Source organism: Dromaius novaehollandiae, chromosome 3 (genome assembly GCF_036370855.1).
Source record: "Dromaius novaehollandiae isolate bDroNov1 chromosome 3, bDroNov1.hap1, whole genome shotgun sequence".
NCBI lineage: Eukaryota > Metazoa > Chordata > Aves > Casuariiformes > Dromaiidae > Dromaius > Dromaius novaehollandiae.
The window spans coordinates 64,835,825-64,848,544 of NC_088100.1; positions in this window are offsets into that span (position 1 = coordinate 64,835,825).

Below are 12,720 nucleotides of genomic sequence, written 5' to 3' on the forward strand. Positions count from 1 at the left end.
AGCTGAGGTATTCTGATTTATTGAGGATCCAGGTCTTTGCTTAACTATTTGATTGATAAAGTAAAATATAAGACAACTCTCTGGGAAAAGAAGATGTATAGTATCTGATCTGAACTTCTCTGAAAGCTTTCAAAAGAGAGATTAACCTTATTTGGATTTGTTTCCATGGAAAACTGTGTCTTAAAAAATTTACTGGCATCACTGTGGCAAGAATGTGATTTCCTGCCTCCCCTCCTGCCATTCCCAGTCTTGCTGTCCTGCCTCTGCCATGCCCCAAACCGTGTCTGATATCAAAACTGCCTTTTTACTACCAAACTGACATGCCATGGGGCATACTTGAATGCCACCATGTAGCTGGAGTGAAACCAACTAGTGTCTATTAGGAATTACTCTTTCAGTTTGGCATGCAGTCAGAATAAGAAATAGCCCAGATTTCTACAGTGCTCATCATGCAGGGCATGACAATAAGCACATTTGGGGTGGTGGATGATGGCAAGTTTATTGAACGGGACTGTAGCCCTCCTGCCATCCTCCAAGTGACTGGGTCACTCAGATATGCTCTAGCCCATTTCCATCACGATGGCCTTCAGCTTCATCAAAGACCATGAACTGTCTAAGCACAGCGGTGTCTGGGTTCACTACGCTGCTCACCGACCTGGCAGCTTCTAGGGCTCAGATCACCAGCAGCGACAGTGTGAGCTAGTGAAGTACATTTTATGGTTTCGAGCTGCCACTGGTTGTAACTGCAGATCAGGTCCATGGGGGCACTTTTCACATCTGTCCTGCAGTGGTGGTTTTTCTAGGTTGGCTTGTCACTATAGAAACAGAAAGCAAATTCTGAAGCTAGGTATTTGCATTATAAATATCTGATTTCCCCACATTATTTTAACTGGAATAAGAATTCTTCACTTCCCTCATAAAAGGTGGAAGCATTTGGTACAAAATGACTTTTATACTAATACTACTTGGCTCCAACTGCAAACAGAATGCAAAGGTTAAGGAATTATAAGATAAACATTAGGAAACACTTCCAACTAGTGAAACTAAAGAGACCCTAGAGCAGATTGCCAAGAGAATGTGAAATCTTTATCACTGCAGACATTTAAAGGGAGGTTATATGGGGATCTGTCAGGAACAACTGAGGTATGCTGGGTCCTGCTTTGGGGGAGGAGGCAGGACAGATAACCTCTGCCTGCTGGGCTTCTTACCTTGTTTTTCATGACCCAATAAAAAGTCGTGATAGCCTGCTACTGCAAGAAGTGCTGGAGCCTTCACTGATGCCAAAAAGTGTCAAAGCCTCAGTTTTAAATATCATGAGAAAGATAGTAACTATGCAGCAACACAGTTTCTCTAACATCAGGCAGAGGTATAGGATCAGCAATGACTCAGAGAAAATAATACTGCCTCCTGAATCATTGCTTCCACTGCCACCGCGTTACTGTCTGCAGTACCCTGGAATTTCCTTCACCATCTCCCATCTTTCAACAGGCCCAAATCAGTTTGACTGCTGATGTGTGGCAGTATGACAACCTAAAGCTGTGGACAGTTAAAGGCAGTAGATTCAGTGAGGGTTATTTCTCAGTAACAAGTATTGTGCTTATCTGTTAGGGAATAAAATTCTCCAGCATGCCAAAAAGCACTTTCAGTTCTCTAGAGAATGGTCGCTTCTCTCAGATATCAGCCACATGGATAAAAGTTGTTGCTTCCTCAAGAAGACAAGCTAAGTGGGTGTCTCTAAGGTAACTCAGACCCTCTCTCTGTTTGTCTGAAAAGGATTACAGCTGTCACTATATGTACATAGGTTGATCCTAGCCCCAATGCATAGTAACACCACCATCTCAGCATGTTGCAGGCTGTGGCATATCAGTGTATTCTGCCTCCAAACTGCTTGCCAATTCCTCTTCCTTCTGTATCACTTTTGCCTACCTTGCTCAAAAGACTTTAAAAAACAGAATAGCATTTTTATTCTTATTTTACAGATTGGGAAACTGAGTCAGAGGGATGCAGAACCAAGAACACAATCCTGTCTCCTGAACCCCAGCCCACGTACACCAAGAGCTGGCTAGTCAGCAAACACTCAGTCCTCAAAGATGTATGGCCGCATCACCATGATAAAGCTTTGTCCCCTCTGTTGGTGAAAGAAGTTGAGATGAGGAAACTGGGCTCAGAGTTCAAGAGGCAAACTACACTTGCCACAAAGTGTTAGCTCAAGGAGCAAGATCCTCCTGGGGCTTTATGCCTATTTTGAGCAGGCAGGCCCTGGCCATGAAGCAGATATGCTCAACTGCAAGGTAGCTCACTCAACAGCAAAAAGAGTCCTCTGGTGGCACAAGCTACTACCTGCTTTTCTGCCAGTGTAGCAGGGGAGAGGAAGAGAGGAGACATGCCTGGAATAAATCTCGGCTGTCTTGGTGCACACCTGTGATATCCCCCCACCCAAGGACCATTACATGCTGGCCTATATAAGAGTAGAGCCTCAGGCTGGTCTCTCAGACAACTGTCTGCCAGGCACAGGATGATCTTCAGCTCTGGCAGGTATGCACCAGCCAGTGCAGTTGTACGGCAACCTGACGCACCACCATGTGAGACGCCTCCTTTACAAACTGTCCCACAAAGTCCAGTAGAAGCCACCATAATCATTTTCCGCCACTTTCAGCAAGAGAGAGGCAGAGATCCAGGGAAGAGAGCGAGGTGCAGACACTTGTTTTTCTAGGAAGACCATTCCAACAACTGCAGTAGCTCTTACTTCACCTGAACTGCTTCACAGCCATCAAGACTCCTTTTTTCCATGAAGGCTAGAGAACACAACCTGTAAATGATGGCCAGTTTGTCACTCATCACTCTTTCAGCTTTACCCACTGATTATATCTTGCCACTGGCTAAGGCCTCAGTCCTGCTAAGAATTGCACATGTGCTTATCTTTAGGTGACGTGACTGGCGCCATCAAGATCACAAACAAGCAAAACATGCATACAGGGCCTGATTCCAGGATAGCAAAGTCTGAAGATAGGAACAGCCTTTCTAACACATGTGAGAAAAGCATCATTGACCTCTGACAGGACTCTGGGATATTTTCTGATAATGGTACTTATATACACAGATGATTCAAGTAGCCACTCAGATACTAACTGTCTGGCTATAACTGTAATAAATGCCTTCATCTGAGAAATTTTTGTGTTACTCTAGTCTAGGGACTGCATTATTTTGCCTTTTGATAGCATACTTTTGCTTCAAAGCTCTTCTAATGCTTTTCTTAGGAAAGACACTATCTGGAGTTCCTCAGCCAAAATCAGACTAGATGAAGACTATGGAACAACACCTTGAATTCTTGGGAGACCTGACCACCCTCCTTACCTTTAGATTTGTGTGTGGTGCTACCTACAGGTCTGTGCACTGTGCATTTATAATCGCTCAGAGATGACTCACTCCCTTCCTGAAGGAACTGAGGGGCTCAATTTCCAATTGAATACATTTTCCCTGGGCCATCCTCCCAAAAATTGTACTTGTGTGTAATTAAAATTTGCATAAGAAAGTTTGAGCAGTTTTAAAGGCTCTCCCTCCCCACTTGCTAAGCACAGAGCTAGTGGCTTCCTGTTAAGGAAACATTTAGTCTGCTTTTGTCTTTGTTAGTCAAGTCTGGCATTTCCCTCCGAGGAGAAAAAAAAAAGAAGAAGAAAAAAAGAAGAAAAAAAAAGATCTTGCTTAAAAGAAAGCAGTCAAGTGATGCTAAGTTAGCCTATACCTATAAGGCTTTTAACAAGCGTGGGCACCTCCTCCCACATCTGGTATATGAGGTGGGCTGAGATGACTGACCTCCTCACTCACCACTTCCAGAGGCCATCCATTTCTAAGAACATCGTGGCTTTTCATTCCCACAGGGGCTTTTCATTCCCACATGCATGTATCTTTAGCACACATTTTTATTCCAGATCAGCGCAATAAGAATGGGCTTTTCCACTGAATGCACAGCAAAAGACAGAAACAAAATGTACAAGTGACTTCAATCTGTCATCTCTTGAAATGGCTACGCCAGCAAGTGAACCAGATAAGCCACTTTTGGGGTGATACTGATCATGTAACTAGGGTGAAGAAAATTGGTTGGATGTCAACAGCTGTCCCTAAGCAACAACTGATCTGTTGTGGCCACTAACAGGTATGAAAAGAATAGATGAGGCTGAGAGGGATCTAACATCTTTAGCAGAAGATTTGTTATTTCTGGAGAAAGACAGTCATAAATGTTTTATCATGCCATTATGCTGTGGAAACAAAGGGAGACAATAGGAAAGGATGAAAGTGGTTTGACCGTCTTTCTCAGATCAGCATCTCTTATTTAACTATTTTAATTCTGTAAACATGCACCTGCTAGGAGAAAAGCACTGTTGCTTAAAGCCACAATGATAGTAACTTTGCAACCTAGCAGGAATTACCGTGATGCAGCACCACTGAATTGAGTTACTGCATGATTTTTCACGCTATTTCAGCAGCAAGCAACAACAGTAGACTCTCCCCCACAGATAAAATAATGGCACGATCATTATTCATCTTCTTTCTCAAACCGTGGCAGTCTTGTGCTACTGGCCCAAGGCAACCCTCACATGATGAAACTTCTCCCTGCCACAACTGTTAGGCAGGCAAATGCCAAGGGCTCTCAGCAGCATTAAACACTTGGGTTTATAAGCCATGGAGCTCAGTGCTTTAATGTTACAGAAGCAATACTGTCAATGCGCACTCAGAAGCATGCTCTTGTCTTTGTGAGGCAAAACATTCAAAAGTGACTAGTCATCTTACTTGCCTTCATTTGGCTGTGTCTTTCTGAGAGCTATCTAAACAGGGCAAATTCTTCTACAATGACGCATGAGGGCCTTCCCTCAGTTTCTTTTGGCTGTCTAACGTATGGTATGCAGAAAAAAAGACACCCCCAAAATAGCCACAAATCTTTGAAGATCTGAATGATAAAGGGAGACATTTAAAAAATAATTACTAGTTACATTACATTTAAAAAGAGGCTTTTATATACCTCCCTAAGGAAGGTATTGCTATTTTTGTGCATGCCTTACTCAGTTAAAACATAGCTATTTGAAGATGTTCGTTAACTGATTTGGCTCTTTTTGGTCTTATTGTGAGGGAGAGCAGTTTGTCTTATGACCCATAACTGCTCTAAGGATACAGTCACTACATGGAAGAGTTACATCTCCTTCTTTTCCAAGTAGGTTAGCAGGATGATGTTTCACTCTACATATTGTTTAAGGGACGGTCTGTTTAAGCTAATTTTTACCCTCACAGGATGACACATGCATGGCCTTCTATTCTACCTTAGCTAATCAAATTTCAGGATTCATTTGAAAATTCTAAATGCCAATACTCTGACTTATGAGGGTCGGTGCTCAAACTTTAAAAAAACATAAACAAAAAGAGTAACTTAGCTACTGAGACAACCTCAGATTTTCGGACTGTAACTCTGTTCATGAGGGTGGTGTGATTTTTTTACTGAAATGGTACTATCCTTGCTTCAGACATAGCTTGCCAAGAGAAAGCTAACTTCTGTCAATATATTTTTTATGTTTTCCTGTGTTACAGAAATACAGAACACATTCACATCTGTGTAAATGTATCTACTTTGGAGCGCGACAGCTGCGTGCCCTTAGCTGTACTACTGTATTTATAAGAAGACAGAATTCAAAAACACCTACAAGATTTTGGAACTTATGCCAGACTTTTTACATAAATGCTTAGGACTTCATTTTACATTTCCTTTTTTTTATCAGTATAAACTTGCTGATAAGAGAGGTGATTTTCTGCCAACATAGTTATGCTGGTAACAGTTCTGATGTAGATGTAGCAAATACTTTATATTATCAGCTGCTGAACTGGAACAAGTTACCTTGGTATGAAACAATATTTTATATAAAATATTTATTTATAAATTTCTTTGTATTTATTTAGGTATTAATACACACACTCCACCCAACAAATACCAATACTATTTTGGTATGAGACAATATATTTATTTGCCAGTACCCACATCCAGCAGGACTAGTATGGAGAGTGCTATCTGTGAGAGACTGTCATAAACTAAAGTTCATTCAGACAGAGAAACCTGTCAGGCTGTAATATATTGGCTGAATTTGCCTCTTTACCATGTCCACAGAATCACAGAGTCGCTGATTTGGAAGGGACCTCTGCAGATCGTCTAGTCCAACCCCTCTGCTTAGAGCAGGGTCACCTGGAGCAAGTTGCTCAGGGCTGCGTCCAGTTGGGTTCTGAATATCTCCAAGGATGGAGACTCCTCAACTTCTCCAGGCAACCTATGCCAGTGTTCAACCAACCTCACAATAAAAAGTCTTTTCTTATATTTAAATGGAATTTTCTGTATTTCAGTTTGTGCCCATTGCCTCTTATCCTGTCACTGGGTGCCACTGAGAAGGGTCTGGCTCCGTCTTCTTTGCTTTTTTACTTTATTTATTTACTTCACTACTCCATCAGATATTTATACACAGTGATAAGATGCCCCCTCAGCCTTCTCTTCTCGAGGCTGAACAGCCCCAGTTCTCTCAGCTTCTCCTCGTAGGAGAGATGCTCCAGACCTGTAATTATCTTTGTGGCCCTTTACTGGACTCGGTCGATTAGATCCATGTCTTTCTTGTACTGGGGAGTCCAGAACTGGATCCAGCACTCCAGGTGTAGCCTCATCAGTGCTGAGTCAAGGGGAAAGATCACTTCCCTCTACCCGCTGGCAACGCTCTGCCTAATGCAGCCCAAGATGCTATTGGGCTTCTTTGCCACAAGGGCACATTGCTGGCTCATGTTACAGATAAGCCATAGGCTTTTCAGTGCAGATGAGACATAGGTCACTTCTGAAGGTGGGACCTGACTTCCAAATCATGCATATATTTCTGAAAATTTCTTCCAGTCCTTCTTACACAAAGGCTGCTTGTGGTTGAATTGGTAAACAGTTTATCTGGTAGGGGAGGTTTATGTGTCCATCAAAAAGTTAGCACCTTCAATTCAAAAAGTCAGAAAATTAGATCATTTGTGTATCCCAGAGCGTTACACTTCACCTCGTCACCCATGCATTGAACTCAGTCAGTTGTATTCTGTTGTATTTGGCTGATGCTTATCATCCAGAAAGGTGTCCTGTTTTGATTTGAAGACATCAAGAGATCCTGGCTCCACTTTGTTCAGATAACTAATCACCATTATTTAGTGATGAAGTCCTAACCTCTCATTTGAACTTGTCTAGGTTTGCCTTCTAGCCAATGGGTTTTGTTTTGCCTTTTTCTACTGTGAGCACCCAGCACTGTTTCCTTTAGCAAATGCCTATCAAAAAACAAGCCAATCTTTTTTCAGTCCTCATTTTTGAAAACTAAACAGATTGTGCCCTTTAAATCTCTCACTGAAAGATGTTTTCTCCAACCTGCAGCACGCCTCTTCATTTTTTGAAATGTAAATTTTCTATTTCAAACCAGAGGAAGGATTTGTGCAGCCAGAGTCTTGTCTAATTTTTACAGCTATATTAGCTGGTCAGATAAGCTATGATCTCTCCATGCACTGAACTGTCTCTTCATTTTTTCACCATTCTTTAAAAATAGAGAGTTTAGGGCAGAAGTGTGTGTGGCTGTATCCAGCAGGCTGCTATGATGAACAGATGTTCTTCCAGATAATAATCCCAATGTTCAAATATACTGGACTGGAGACAACACCATAAAGAATTATACTCAACAGTCCTGCTGCTAAATTACCCTTCTCCAAAAAATCTTCCTGGAGGAGAAGAGGAATACCATGAAGACCACCTTCCAAAAATTCAAGCAGATAAACTAAATGCTCTCTAGCAGTATGTTGCAATAAAACCTCATTAACAGGGTCCTTAGTAGCTCGGGATGAATCTTAGGACTTAAAGGTAACTTACCTCCTTGAACGGTATTACTGTTTCTATGCTCTCTTCAATATCTCAACATTCCTAGGCTTCTCACTTTCTGATCTGGCTTAGGAGCTGCTTGTCCCTAACACCTGTAGCCTCCTCCATGCCACAGGTCCCAACCGTGATTCACAGTACTTGTTGAGAACAACTCTTAAAATGCCACACCAGCAAATACAGCAGAAAATCAGTTGCCTGAGTGAGATACATCCTGTGACTGCGGTGCAGCAAAATGGTATGTCAAGAGCTGCAGCATTTTCTGCTCACAGATACTGTTAACATTTTCCAGCAGTTGATCACAGTTGATCCCAGTCCCACAACTTCAGCTGTAGCTGGAACTGCAGCCAAAGAGAAAGTAAGAATCAGCACAAATCCTTTGTTTAATGAATCTGCTTTCTTGGATTTATATTAAAAAGTGTGAAGATACTTTTGTATTACCCCTTTATTTGCTGCTTCTATAGTGTAAAGAAACCTCCAGTCTTAGTTTGTACTCACTTTATAAAATATCACATGAAGTTAAAAAAGAGAGACAAGACCTTCCTTTCTTTTGTGACTACAGTATATTAAAGGGAAATCTCATGTCTGAAACCAGGAGAAATCTCTAGTGAAAACAGACACCAGGAAAAATATATATCCTGAGTTTTAAAATGCTGCTGATAAATGTTTCACATGATGTCAAAATCATTGCTTTGAATTTACAGACTGTAATAAAATATACATTATATAAATCACACTCCAATCTTATTTTCATGGTGGAGAAGGATACATAATTCATTAATCTGATAGGGGACTTGTGAGTCATTCAGAGTTGTGAGTTTTTCTTCCCTCAGAAGTCAAATGCTTCTGTACCCAAAATAGTGATTGGATTAAGGACCTACATTTGGTCTGGCAGTTTTATTTTTACTCCACTGACGTTTTGATCATTAGCGACCTACATTTGTGAAAGGTTTCTTTCTCTGCCTTTGCTCCCAAATGGCCTCACAGACTCCTGTGACTCACAGAAATTTTTAAAAAACAAAACACCAAATGTGTGATTTTAAATATATCAGTTGCAGTTTCACTATCAGTTATTAGAGGGGATTCCACACACTCTCACTAATGGAAAGGAGTACCACTTTGCTCATTAAGATACAGGTAAATGCCAGTTCTAGGAAACTTTCTTTAATTCCAGAGCTAGAGACTAAATCTCCATCCCTGATTGTGCTGTTATATTGGTACTGTAAGTTCTTTTGATTCCATTAAACCAGAGGCATGCAAACCCCAAAGATTTCTGTAAACTCAAGATTCATTAAGATTTCCCTCAATGTCAGGCTTGGATTTCTTCTCTACTATGCTCTGTATTCGCAAATCAATATTCAAGCTAGACCTGCCCCTAATTATGCCAAATAGCAAGATAACCACTGGACTCCAAGGTAAACTGCAGACTTGTGTTTATGTGGTGTTTCTAGTCCAATGTGACTGGAACAAAAATGCATGTCCTGTTTGATCTTTAGTGAAAAGAGCAAGATGGAGGGATCTGTGGTTTATTCCCAACTCTTCAATGCTCATTTCAAATCCTGATAGGGTAGTTCATAAAACAGTTGTGATACTTGTCCATTCTTCTAAAATCTTGCTACTGAACAGACTATGAATGCAAACATATTAATTAAACACTCAAGATAGGAAATTCCAGAATTCAAGTCACCTTTGCAGGTCTAATTTAGTTGCGCTATGCCTTAGGAGACAGTCCTGTCAATTCATGATCTCATATCTTTTTCCACCCCACTGCCACCTCTTCGCATGCACAGACTGCAAGCGAGTCATTCAGTGAGCGGCTATTTGATCTTTCATGTCCTCCCCTTTGATCAGTGCATAGCCTCACACTTTATCTAGTACTCAAACACTACTCTGAAAATAAAATTACTCTGAGATTCTTGCTCTGGCCTCATTACTAAAGCATCTGAGTATCTTTGTATGTTAGCTAATCTTTGTTCATAAGTCCTGCAACATGAGGGGGTGGTACAATACCTGTTTCACGGATGGGGAACTGAAGCACAAAGTGAATAAGGTCAAAAGTTTCCACTACTTCTATGTACTCCATAGGACCTGATTTCTCAGTTTATTTGGTACTCTACAGTACTTTCTATCTTTAAAGCACAACATGCATTACTTCAGCCACAGAAGTGAGAACTCAGCACTCCTTCACATCAGACCCTAAATCTCCACCCACACATGCATAATGTAAAGAGTACCCAGTCAGTCACCACTTCTGACAAGGTAGGTTTCAAAGATTTGCCCAGCACCACATAGAAATTCTGTGGCAAAGAAGAGGGTAAAGTACAGTTTCCCAGGCAAGCATTCAACTGCCTTTACCACATGGCTGTGCTTTCTTTCATTGCAATCCCTTCCTTCAATGCAATATAGTAAGCAAGACCGAGCCCTGAACACATAGGGAGTGTCCTATTTGCTTTAGCTAACAAGCCTGACTCCCCTCAAGACAAATGCATTATACCATACCTTTACGCGCATAGCTTGTACTCTGACAAAGACAAGCTTTCTGACATATTAGACTTGTGGCTTATATAATGTTCTTAGGGGGATGATGGGATGTGTGAAGCACACAAAAGAAAGACAAATTCTATCATGCAACATCATATTTTAAGTTGCCACCTGCCACCAACGGTTCATTTACAGGACTGTGACCATCAAGCAGATCTCTGTCCCTTGGGACAGACCATCAGCCTTTATTAGACATGTCATCTGCCACCTGGCATCATGGATAATCTCTGCTGTGGAAATGGCATAACTCCAGAAAAGAGTGTGCAGCAGGGCACATGTTTTTCTGCCCATTCCCTCACATTCTCTCCTTTTCCTTCCTCACTCCTCCCTATTCATGGTCCACATACTTCTTCCTTATCCCTCTAATTTTGCTCTCTTCAACTTCCAGTCTCTATTCCTCAAGCTTCTGCACTGAGTTTCAGTCTCCTTGTTTTGCCAAGTCCCCAGTCCTCTCTTCTAGCCCTCCTGGCTCAGTCTTAATCTCTCCCAAACTCATAGTATTGGCCCTTTTGCTGATAGCCTTCACCTTCCTGTTCTCTGCTTTCTGACTCCTTGTCTTAGGCTTTTCTCTGGGCTTCTCCTATCACTGTCCCACTCTGCTCCTTCCCTAGCTTGATCTTTTTCTCCAGTCATTTCCTGTTCTTATCCCATATTTTAGCTTCTAGTAAGAACTGACTCCTCTGCCCTCACTGATTTCCCCAGTCCCAACTGGCTTTTATTCCAGTCCCATTAACCAGTCAATCAGTTGACTGAATCTCTTCCCTCATGCAGCTTCTCAGCTCCTGGTTCCCATCTCCCACAGAAACTGTGCTGAGTCCTCAGTTCACTTTCCCAAGCTCTGAAATTCAGTCTTCTTCAGCCTTAGACGCCATGGATTACCACCAAGTCTCAACTGCCACTCAAATAACATCAAGGTCTTCCCAAGTCACAGATACTCCCCTCTTCTACCATGCTTGCTAGGCAAGAGGAAGGCCACTATAAGCACAGAAGAGACAAACTCCCTCTTCTCATGTGGGATGTGGACTAGTGGGAGGCATTTAATTGCAGGAGGTCCAGCTTTGCCCTACAGCTCTGGGCTGCAGCACACCTCCGCATCACCCTGTGTGGTTGGTGTCAGCACCCTGAGGGTGACACATGGATCTGCAAGGGGATTGAGTATGCTCTATCATGCTGTGGGCATGACACACTTGCAGGATGGTGACATGCTGGAGCTCTGGGTAAAGCTGGTTTGGTTTGGTGGAAGAACTGAAAAATTGATAAATGAACTGGTTTGATCTGGAGCAAAATGTGGATTTTCCTGTTCCTCTCCTTAACCTGAAAAATTACATTTACCAGTTGGGCTGAAAAAATGCTCTTTTACTCATTAGAAAACTTTTGATTTCCATTTCCAGCATTTGTAACACAAAAACAAAGCACTGGGCACAAAGTAAAGAACAAAGAGGCAGTGTAACAACTTCTTACCTTTTAACTAAGCAGCCTGCAGTTAACTTTTTTGGAATGGGAGGGGACCCATTCTCACTCCCCGCAGATGATAGCACCAGATGTTGTAGTCCAGGATAAGGTCCTCCCAACCTTGCCTGTTGACACTACCCCACTCCATTTAAAAATATTTAACTATTAATTGGAGTAACCTCAGTAAGATTCCTCATTATTAGTGTATGATCAAAGCTAACTCCTTGATGCTCTCTCTCCTATCCAGGAAATAAATAATGATTTATTTAAGTGCCACAGTTTAAGCAAGATTGACTGAAAGACTCTTCCTGCATACTCTGTTTTGCCTCACCAGAGCTCAGAGATCGAGTTACTTGAGGAAGGGGGTGAAGGAAACCTGGGTTTGCCTCTGACCTCATGTAACTTTCTGTGTCAGAGGCAGAAAGCAAATAGTGCCAACTGCATTCTGTACATGTGACCTACCTTGGTCCATTAAGTAACTCGGGGAATTGCCACTTCCTCTTGTGTTCACCCGGAAGTATTTTTCAGGTGCAAGTATTTGATCTGACTCCTGATGGTTTCAGGTCAACCAGAACACTTTTCTTGGGTGGCAGGCAAATACATTGTTCACAGAAAGCACCAAGGCCAATCCAAGCCATGAAGTGAGCTCTGCGGTATGAGTCCAGAGACGGAGGAGGGCAGAGCAGCCCTGTGCAGGGGTTTCTGCACCACACAGCCAGCAGTTCATGCTCAGGGAAAGCTGAACCCACTCCCAGTTTGTGTCCCTGGAGCTGTTGTCATAGCAAGGAGCTGTGGGGAATTTACACAGGGTCACT